Source organism: Triticum dicoccoides, chromosome 6B (genome assembly GCF_002162155.2).
Source record: "Triticum dicoccoides isolate Atlit2015 ecotype Zavitan chromosome 6B, WEW_v2.0, whole genome shotgun sequence".
NCBI lineage: Eukaryota > Viridiplantae > Streptophyta > Magnoliopsida > Poales > Poaceae > Triticum > Triticum dicoccoides.
In genome coordinates this window covers 688,158,863-688,170,534 of record NC_041391.1, presented here as the reverse complement: position 1 = coordinate 688,170,534, position 11,672 = coordinate 688,158,863, and the positions used below count along the sequence as shown (strand labels likewise).

At 49.6% G+C, this 11,672-nt stretch overlaps 1 pseudogene; it reads right to left on the bottom strand.

The window, feature by feature from the left end:
- Positions 1 to 9,841: 9,841 nt before the first annotated feature.
- On the bottom strand, positions 9,842 to 11,175 carry LOC119320136 (annotated as a pseudogene).
- Positions 11,176 to 11,672: the final 497 nt, after the last annotated feature.

Sequence of the window (11,672 nt, the reverse complement as noted above, 5' to 3'; positions counted from 1 at the left end):
GCACGGCCGTGGGCGCCGCGACGACGACGAAGATGACGCGCGACGAGGCCGCGACCACGGGCGTGACGACAGGGCCTCCCGGTGGCCGGGACGCAGCCGTTCGCGCGCTGCCCGTGACCACGACGGTGACCGTGGTGACGACCAGAGGCGGGGACGCGATGACCGCGATGGTCGGGATGGGCACAGGCGTCGGCAAGCTGGAGCCGCTGACTCTTCCACTAGCCCTGCCAGGAGCCCGCGGGGCGGCTCTTCGCGTTGCACGCACCCTCTCGACGCGGCGCGCTCGACTTCCCCCACGTCCGTCCTCCCAACTCCACCATCTCCGGTGATAATGCCTGATGAAGCTGCCGCGGTCGGAGGCACGGCTGCTAGCCCCGTCCTGCGCATCCTTCCGGTTCCAACCCCTGCCCCGACGCTGTCTGCCTCTTCCTCAATGCCAGCACGCCCACCAGGATACGAGCTCTCCACTTCGCTCAGCTCGCCTCGTCAGGCTACTAGCCAGACACCCCCCTCGCTGGCCACGCCTCTTCATGTCACAAGCCAGCCAGCTCGCCGCACCCCATCGCCGACTCGCCACGGCCACGACAGCTTCGACGCCCTCTTCAAACAGCCGGAGGTTGCGCTCCTGCCTGCACCACCTCCTATGTCACGCGCGCAGACCACTCGAAAGAAGACCATGGCAGGCGTCACAATCAACTCCAGCGTCGGCTTCTCCCTGCAGCGCACCATTGCGCGCGCTAAGGAGCGACAGGCTGCTGCTCCGGTCTCGGTGGAGGCTGAGAAGCTCGTCTGCCGAAGCCTTGGGATCGTGCAAGACGGCAAAGATGTCACAAAGGATGCACTGGATGAACTGGGCCGCCGTTTCCAGCACGAGCTATCGCCAACAGTGATATCGGCGCTACATGCTTTGTTCAAACTTGATGACGAGGAGGCCATGGCTGTCGAAGGCGCCCTGATCAACCGTGGTGGTCAGGCCGCTCTGGACCACGAGGTGGTCAAGGCTACAGGAGTTGCCTGATTGTTCAGCAGGCACCAACCGAAGCGAGTTTTAGCTAGTTTCCAATGTTATCCTTCTTAGCTCAAGTTAATTGTTTCAGTGATCGGTGGCCAAGCTTCTCTTGCCTCCCTGATGGTTGTAACCGTGTGTCGGCCTGCTGTACCTCTGTAGCTGGTTGTATCCTCGTTGTACTGCTTCCTAGTTTGATGAAGAATGCATGTGTTTGGCTACTTGCCTCTGCTGTGCACTGGAGCCTTCCCCAAGTCAGTCCACACTCCATTGCAGCCATGTCTTCGCCTATTCTCGGTTCCCCTGTGATGCAACCTTGCTGGGCGCTGTTCCACAGTGCCATGAGAACCATCGTTTCCCCATGACAGAACAAAAAATCGACTTCCTCAGTTGGAATGTGCGAGGGCTGAATGATCCTCATAGACGTGCGACGGTGCACGAGACGATCTCCTCCTCGTCCTGTCACATAGTTTGCCTCCACGAGTCTAAGCTGGAGGATATTGACCAATTTGTTGCCACCTACCTTGGCGGAAATCGGCTACGGAGCTTCGCCCAACGGCCTGCGGTGGGCACTAGAGGCGGCATGCTAATGCTTTGGGATGATAGTGTCGTCCGTATTTCGGACGTCCACACCTCCGAATTTTGCTTGTCGGTAACTGTCAACGTGCTTCACTCCGAGACGTCATTCAAGTTAACTACTGTTTATGGACCCACGGCTTCCAACAGAAAGGATGATTTCTTCGAGGACTTGATCGCCCAAAAACCAACTACTGGAACCAAATGGATTGCCATGGGCGATTTCAACCAAATCTCAAGAGCCAGAGACAAAAACAATAGAAATGTCAACCGCAGCCGTATTAACCGCTTTCGTGATGCTCTCGACTCATGCGAACTCAAAGAAATTCACCTACAGAACAGACGTTTCACTTGGAGTAATGAGCGGCAAAACCCCACTTTATGCAAGCTTGACTCGGTCTTCTGTAATGCTGATTGGGACATGCATTTTGGATCGCACGTGCTCCACGCCATCTCTTCCTCACTCTCAGATCATTGTCCTCTCCTCCTCGCTGATGATAAAGGACCAAAGCGACCAAGATGCTTCAAGTTTGAGAATTTCTGGGCATGTCTTCCAGGCTTCCGAGACATCGTGCTCAAAGCTTGGGCGGATCCATGCGAGCATACTGAGCCTTGCCAACGGCTTTTCTTCAATCTAAAGCACACAGGATGGCTCCTGGCTAAATGGAGCAAGGGTCTTTTCTCAAAGGTGAAGCTTCAACTGCATGCGGCCCTCTACATCATCCTCCATCTCGACATTGCCCAGGAAACACGCCCACTCTCCATGGCGGAAAGGGACCTTCGAGGTTGTCTCAAGCGTCGAGTCATTTCCCTCGCCTCGGTTGAAAGGGAAAGAAAGAAGCAATGCGCTCGCATAGCAAATATCAGAGAGGGCGATGCCAATACCAAATTCTTCCATCTTAGAATAAATGGACGCCGAAGGAAGAACCACATTCACCGGCTAAACAGAAATGGTGGATGGGTCACTGATCACAAGGTCAAAGAGGAAATCATCCATGAGCACTTTGCAGGGACATTAGGTGGAGGCCAACACAGCCAAAGGGACCTAAACTGGGAGAACCTCAACCTGAGGACGGTTGATCTGACCGGTATTGATGCCCCCATCACTGAGGATGAGGTCATGGCTGCCATTAACCTCATGCCGGGCGATAAGGCCCCGGGGCCGGATGGCTTCACGGGCGTTTTTTTCAAGAAGTGTTGGCCCATTGTCAAGGACGATGTCATGCGAGTTATTCATCAATTCAGCAACCTACAAACGTCCAACCTACACTGGCTGAACTAGGCAAATATTGTCTTGCTCCCGAAGAAGGATGGGGCGGAAGAGATTGGGGACTTCCGCCCCATCAGCCTCATTCATTCTATCGCCAAGATCATTGCCAAGGTGTTGTCTGTTCGTCTTGCCCCATTCATGAACAACTTAGTCTCCAATGCGCAAAGTGCTTTCATAAAAAAAGCATCCATGACAACTTCATGTACGTCAGAAACCTTGCACGACGACTGCACCGAAACAAGACCCCATCCTTGCTTTTCGAGTTGGACATTCGGAAGGCCTTCGACTCGGTGCGATGGGAATATATCTTGGACCTACTTCGTCGCTTGGGCTTTCCGTACCGCTTTCGGGATTGGATTGATGCCCTTTTCTGCACCTCATCGTCACGCGTTCTTCTCAACGGTATTGCCGGGCCCCCGATCCTCCATGGTTGTGGACTTAGGCAGGGAGACCCTCTCTCTCCCTTGCTTTTCGTCATCGCAATCGACACGCTGCAGCAGATCCTCGATGTCGCGACGAACCACAACCTCCTACACAAGCTTTGAGGGAGGGGATCGCTTGTTCGGACCTCCCTCTATGCTGATGACGCGGCGATTTTCATCTCGCCGATGCGGGAGGACGTCCATAACCTTGCTGCCATCCTCAGATATTTCGGCGAGGTCACCGGGCTGTCAACCAACTTTCAAAAGAGCTCTGTAGTTGCTATTCGGTGTGGTCACATGAACCTGGATGACATTCTGGCCAGCCTTCCTGCTATGCGGACATCCTTTCCGATGAAGTACCTGGGCCTTCCCCTTTCGATCTGGCAGCTCAAAAGGGTTGACTTTCAACTCCTTGAGGATAAGGTTGCGGCGAGGTTGCCCCCCTGGCAGGGGCGGAACATTACCACGATTGGGCGGGCGGCCTTGGTGAAATCGGTCCTCACCTCACAAGTCGTCTACCACATCACCCCGCTCACAGTCCCCCCTGGTGTGCTGAAAAGCATCAACAAGATTGAGCGGGCATTTTTGTGGTCAGCTAGCGACACAACTACAGGAGCAAAATGCAAGGTCAATTGGGAGACAGTCTGCCGCCCTACACAGCTCGGTGGGATTGGCATACTCCACTTGGGGAAATTTGCGAGAGCTCTCAGGCTGAGATGGCCTTGGATGGCATGGAAGGACCCGTCTAAGTTGTGGGTTGGCCTGGGCAACCCATGCTCCGAGGTGGATATGAACCTTTTCTACGCATCCACAGTCATCACCTTGGGCAATGGAGGGAAGACACCTTTCTGGGAAGCGCCATGGTTAGGAGGGAAAAGGCCAAAGGATATTGCCCCACTCATTTTTGCGGCCTGCAAGCGAAAAAAATGGTGCGTGAGGGAGGCCATGCGCGACAAGGCTTGGGTGCACAAGATTAACCCTTCTACCGACCTCACGGTGGGGCACATTGTCCAGTTTGTTGATCTCTGGGTGCGGCTTCTAGGCATACAATTACAAATGGACGTTGACGACGACATCACTTGGAAATTTGAGGCAAATGGAGAATACTCAGCAGGCTCTGCTTATAGGGCACAATTCTTGGGCTCCACCTCCACAGTCATGAACAAGACCATCTGGAAGGTTTGGGCGCCTCCCAAGGTCAAGTTCTTCTCGTGGTTGGCCATCCAAAACAGGATATGGACTGCGGATAGGCTGCAGAAGAGGGGTTGGGAGAATTGTGGCCTATGCGCCCTTTGCAGGAGGGCCAACAAGATATCCGGTCACCTCTTCTTTAAATGCCGGTTTACCCGGCGTATTTGGAGAATGGTCAAAGCATGGCTTGGACTTGGGGCGCTGGAGATGAATAGTTGGGGGACGGAACGCAACATCAAGTGTTGGTGGACAAGCATGTCCAAACCAAATACAACAAACAGGAAGGCCATGGCCTCACTCACCATGTTTGTATGTTGGGTCATCTGGAATGAGAGAAACGCTAGAGTCTTCTAGAAGAAATCGACGCCGCCACACTACATCCTAAAACTCATCCAGGAGGAGGCCAGGACGTGGGTCACCGCGGGGGCTAGACATCTGAGCATCATCATGCCGCGAGAGTAATTCGTTTGCACCTTTTGTTGATGGGCTATGTTGTAAAGCCGGTTCTCATGTACTCAAAACTCTCCTTCTTAATTAATGAATGAGGCAAATCTTTTGCCTCTGTTTCAAAAAAAAAAGAAGATTCTATTTCTTCCTTAGTATAAGCTGCTTTCTCATTCTGTTTCTGTCCTTACTGCTGTGTGCTGTAAACTGTTGCATTATAACGCACAATTTGGCGTGGCCAGGCATTGCCCTTACTGTTTCTGAAATCTTTGCACCGGTGTCCCTATTTTGCTTGCAAACCATGTAAATAGATAACAGCCCTTGCAGAGTGCCACATATATAACACATCGTTCTAAAATATAAACCTTCGCGCAGTTTAGAAATGGATTTAATTGTTGCTAAGGTGAGCTATGTAAGGCTTGTATTACACGCCTGAGACTGGGACTGTACAACTTCTGTGAGGATGGTATAGCTGCGCTTGTAGAATTATCTTTACTTAATCACCAGTCGTGGCGTAGATTGGTCATTGGTGTCTTGCTTACGTGTCTCTAGTCCATGCAAAGAATTTTTTCTCCATGTGCCCACTTGAACTGATCAAATGGCTGAGTTAGTACAGTAGGAAATCTAGAAAAGAACAATACTTCCTCCGTTCCTAAATATTTGTCTTTCTTGAAATTTCAAATGACTACTACATACGGATGTATGTAGACATATTTTAGAGTGTAGATTCACTCATTTTGCTCCGTATGTAGTCACTTGTTGAAATGCCTAGAAAGACAAGTATTTAGGAACGGAGGGAGTATATGTTAGTCATAGGTTAGCATTGGTTGCAGAACTACTGTTCATGGCACATATATGTAGCTAGCAATAATAAATGTGCTACTGATAATTTTTTCATTGTGCAGGGTGAGTTTGAAGACTGGGAATACTACCACAAAACATGTAGTACCCTCGAGGGTGATCAAGAATTTGTCCAGTTCTGGGAAGAATTGTCAAGTAAAACCGAGGTGTGCACAACGTGATCGATTGTAGCTCGTTATATCTCACCATGTTCTGATTTGCTTTTTTGTCGCGTACGTGCAGTTGATTGAATTGTATTTGACACGCAGGTCCCGTAAGGTAAGCATTCCCCAAAAGTCTCTTGTGGTTAATAGGTTAATTGTATGTCTTTGATGCGGTAGTCTCGCGCGCCACATCCTAAAGCGTGTTTCAATGTTTAGGAGCTAGGCCATTGGAAGCTGCTGTTTTATCATGGACTGAAAATCGCAGAAGGCTATTCCCATGTTTACAAGCATTTAATTCGCTCAGGCTTAACTGTAATGCCCTTCTGTCAGTTGTCAATTAAATTGGCACTGCAAATTACGACGGTGTTTGATAGTCTTTTATTTTTCATTCAGGAATTCGTGCATCGCATGTGGCTTGGTTACAGTAGGGATAAATACTATATTAGTTTCCTTTTTTGACATGTGGCAGCTGGTTGCCGAGCAAAAGGTTTGATTCTTACCTCAGTATGCTAAGCTTTTGTTAAAAAAATAGTTTGCCAAAAACCACCACAATTGCTCAAAATAGGTGTTTTTGGCAAACTTTTATGAAAACGGTGATTTTTGGCATTGCACGACGCAATTGTGGTGGGTTTTGGCAATTTACTCGGTTGCCGAGCAAAAGGTTTGATTCTTACCTCAGTATGCTAAACTTTTTTTTAAAAGTGAACACGCTAAACAAGGGAGGGGAGTTGTGTTTCCTCTCCTCTGTCTATTCTAGCTTTATATGCTTAATGACAGAGACATTGGGTTTTTCCAACACCGCTTAGATGGATTTCAAGGATGCGTTGAGGCAGGTCTTCGACAGAGGCAATACCGTGTTCATTTTTCCATGCAGAGCTGAGTTTGAACCAAACCTACCTCTGATCGAAGAGCGTGTAGGTTGCCTTTCTTCGCATATTTTGTTACTGCATCTCTCTTGCTTTTTGGTTTTGATCTCGGCCCCAAAAAAATTCTAATGTGCGTCTAATTCTTTTGTATATTGGTTGTCCAGTATAAGCCCCACTTGGATCGCATTGTTGAGAAGGTAACCCTTCATTTTCCTGAGGTCAAAGTCTAATTGGGATGTTTCTTCACACTGAAGCAATTTGCGTTTGCTTGTAGGCTCAGGAAGGCCATGATGTTAATAAGTTGATCAAGGACACCGTTAAAAAGATTGTGAGTGGCTTCTTTTTCTTGCCAAGATGTTTGATGTGCCTCAATCCTTTCTGGCTTTTAATTTAATGCACACCCGTCGGAATTCATTCTGCTTATGTGGAGGCTAAATTGACAATACTTTCAGGTTACAAAACCCAAGACGTATTATGAGTACGCGAAGAAGAAGCTGGGTATTGCTGAAGAGATCGGTTTGATTCCCCCCTCAACCGCCAACCCCGGCCCACCAACCGATTTGATACCCTGAAACAAAAATGCTCGACATCGTCCCTCAAGCGGTTCGTTCACTTTTGTGAATATGACAGACCCAGTTTTTGCCCTGTTAATTTTCGGCAAACTGACGATGGACAGAGGCGGTGTTTGTGCTGGAGTTCAGTAAGTAGAACTAGTGCTGCTAGGTTGAGAGGTCTCTCGTGAAGCTGAAAATGCAGGAGCTTTTCACCTCATCCTGTTGAAACGAAGAAATTACAGGTCCGGTCCGATTAAGTTGCAGCTTCCAGGTCGCGTGACCGGAACAACAGAGGAGTCGTGGTCACGCACGGCCATTGGGTCATTCCTTCCGACGACCGATGCACAAGGTCTGGAGGAACCGAGGAAGAACAGGGCCGGCCACGACTACCGGCTTATAAAATATCAACGCAAAGAAATTACACTATGATATTGATTAGCCTACGTACGGCCAATGGTTAAATCCGGCCGGTCTGCTGATGACCTCATCGAGCATGCGGGTAGTAGTAGCTAGTCTAACTTTTTTTTTTTTTGAGATGGAAGTAGCTAGTCTAACTTGGCACCACGTACAAAAGCCAAACGTTTGGTGTGAGTTTGCTTCTATCATGCATACACGGCAGCGATGCCATTGGATCTCCTCCGCAACTCAAAATGCATCAACATCCCTTTTGTTGAAATTGGATGCAACAAGCTATGCGTGGAAGGCGTGCGATTGCATGGAAGTCATTGAAGTCAAGCAAAATGGAGGAAATTCGCTTGGACCGGCAGCAGCAATTTATAAAGAATGCTCTTTCTTAGCTCGTAATTTTATTTATATAGTGTTTTCTCATTGTCCTTGGGAAACTAATATGGTGGCATGTTTGCTGGCTAGGAATTCGGAGGTCTCTTGAACTATTGTCTGGAAATCGGAGCCTCCAGATTTTCTGCTAGATGTATTGACAAACGATGTATCATTGTTATCACGTGAAATATAAACCACCATGATGTCATTTCCCTAAAAAATGAATCAAATCATGCTTGGTGCAAGGTGTCCATCACCTAGAAAGACAATATTATCCAGCAGACAAAAAAGTTACTCCCAACATAAACTAATATAAAATATTTTACATCACTTTTTCTCCAAAAAAAACTTTCAATCTATTCATCTTCAATCATGACAGTACAACAAACACTAGAAATAATAACTATTACATCCAGATCCATAGACCACGTAGCGACGACTACAAGAACTGAAGTGAGCCGAAGGCGTGCAACCATAATTGCCCCTCCCTCGCCGGAGGCGGGCAAAACTTGTTGTAGTAGTCAGTCGAGAAGTTGTCGTGTTAAGGCCCCATAGGACCAGCGCAGCAGAACAACAGCCACTTCCGATGAAGAGTGCCGTAGGTCGGAAGGATCCAACCTCAAAACACATGAATGTAGATGAACTACGATCAGATGCGAGCAAATCCAGCAAGGACAGATCCACCGGAGACACACCTTCGCATGCCCACCAATGATACTAGACACACCATCGGGATGGGGGATAGGCAAGGAGAATCTTATTCCATCTTCAGGGAGACGGCGCAGTCTCATCTTCCTGAGCAGGACACAAACCTTAACAAAACGCGAAGAAACAACTGAAAACATAGCCCTCCGGTCGGCAAGGGCCGAGATCCACTATGTCGCCATGGCCCTAAGGCCACCGGAGACAAGGCAGACCGACGCCGGAGCCGACGGGAGGCAGGGGAATTCTAGACTTTTCTTGGGGAAGAGGCAGGGAACCTATGGATTTTACTTTGTAAAACGTTTTACATCACTAACTACTATAAGATGTTTTTAGATCAAAAGTGTTGTTCCAAGCCCGAGCTCATGTGAGCTTGGCTGAACAGTAAAATCAAAGAAAATTGAAAAAAAATATTGATTTATTTTTATTTTTTTGTGTGAAACATGGACAAAAGGTTTGTTGTCTCGCAAAATTACATCATGAAATGACATCCGTGAAAAATGTGGCAAAAAAAAATTGATGGTCTAGGTAGATGCATGATGATGGCACAGTGGTTTCAGTTTTTCCCCTTTTTTCTGAAGTAGTAGTAAAAGTGTGTTCTGGTAGGCACTCGAATCAGCCATCATCATGTATGTGATTGCAAAACCCGGTTGGTAATGCTCGCATTATAATGCTGCAGAAAGTGCAGAAGCAGCAAATGAAACCACGGGAATCATGCTCATCAGCATCGTCAGCAGGGCAGTCACCAAATGTTCATCCCCGTGAGAAGACAAGACATCACAAGCATGCAGACTTTTAGTTGGTGTTCATTTGGGAACAAACCAGTAAGAGTGTTGTGGAAACGCCCAAGATTGATGGTAACTTTAAACCGAAGCAGCACGCAGTAATATATACAAAAACTTGCAGATATTTTTGTTTCCTTTTCTTTTCTTTCTTCTCAACAAACTCTGCTTACTAATCAGTACTCCCTCCGTCCGAAAATACTTGTCATCAAAATGAATGAAAGGGATGTATGTAGAACTAATATACATCTAAATACATTCCCTTTTATTCATTTTAATGACAAATATTTCCGGACGGAGGGAGTACTAGGTACTAATCCTCTCTTGTTCTTCAGCTAGAACTGAACAAGACTGTATCTGGAACTACAAGGACTACTACAGAGGTTGGTTCACAACAAACACGATGAACAAACAGGTTCAGGCCCACTCGGGTGAAAGCTTCTGCAATTCCAGCTCCACCACAGACCCATCTCTCGCCCTGAAGGATCACGGAAGCAACTAGCGCCAGTTCTACTGGCTTAACTCCAACTCCGGCACCGCCGCTACTTCTGTCCATCGCCGATTTGCCGGAGAAATCGAGTCGTCGAACATCTTCTATCTACACTAGGACGGAGCGCGTCCAGCATGTTGGTAGATCGATTTCTTCAGCCTGCCACCGCATTTCCACCGCAGCTCGCGAACCACGGATGCCCTGCGGAAATCACCACCCGATGCAGAAACGTCAGCCAAGAAGTCCAACGACGGCGAGCGTTTTTGTTTCAGTGGATCTGTCAGGGACAGGGTTGCTGCTTACTGAGGACTTGTTCGGCGGAGAGCCTGCGGGAGACGTCCTTGCAGAGCATGCGGCGCATCAGGTCCTTGGCCTCGGGCGAGACGCCGGCGAAGGCGCGCGGCGGGAAGCGGAGGTTGCCGCGGAGCACGGCCTCGAAGATCTCCGGGGCGGTGGCGCCGTAGAAGGGCACGGTGCCGGAGAGCATCACGTAGAGCACCACCCCGGCGCTCCACACGTCCACCTTCTTGCCGTACTCCCTGCCGGCCACCACCTCGGGCGCCACGTAGTACGGCGTGCCGACGAGCCCGATCATCCGGCGCCCGTCCCCGAACCACCCCGCGGAGCCGAAGTCGGCGAGCTTGAGCGCGCCGGTGGCGGCGTCGAAGAGCAGGTTGTCGGGCTTGACGTCGCGGGCTGCGCGGCCTCGCGCTCGGGGAGGCGGCCGCCGCGGGCTGAGAGGAGGGAGAGGAGGTCCCCGCCGGCGCAGAGGTCGACGACGAGGTGGACGGCGTCCGCGTCGTCGAAGGCGGCGTGGAGCGCGACCACGTGCGGGCTGCAGGGCGGTGAGGAGGCGAGGAGGTGCAGCTTGGGCTCCTGCTCCACGAGGGCCAGGTCGAGAGCGTCCCGCAGCGGCGCCTTGGGCGTGGTCTTCACGGCCAGCGCCTCCCCCGTGGCGTTGGAGTGGCAGCGGCGCACCGTGCCGAAGCGGCCGCGCCCGATCTCGTCGCCGATGGCGTACTGCCGCCTCAGCGCCTCCTCTCCGCCGTGAACCATGGTCCGCTCTGGCCTCTGTTCTTGGGGTTCCGCTTTGCTGTGCTGGGGTGCTGGTCTCCGTCCTACGGACGGCGAGGGTGCTTATAAAGGCGCAAGCGAATAATCTGGGCGCTGCCTCTTTTGGCTGCTTCTGGGCCCTTTGGTGCAACAAAAATCAAAATCGTGCTGCTAATTTTGGGTTGGCGTCATTAGTTTGTAGTTAATCAGTGGGTTAATTAGGAAATAAATTAGTAAATCTGAGCAGACGGCGAGGGTGCTTATAAAGGATGACGTTACAAAGATACGCCTTTCATCATGTTTTTCTACAATTGGACGTATTTCATGCTACGAGTGAATGAATGATTGCATTCTTCGATGATTTCGTCAGCCTTTTAAAATGTTTTACTACATTAGAGTGCACGTACAAAATCCTACTCCCTCTGCTTTATTTACTCCACATATTAGATGTGGCTGAAGTCAAACTTTGTAAAGTTTAATCAAATTTATAAAAAATAATATAAACATTTACCATAACAAATATACTCCCTCC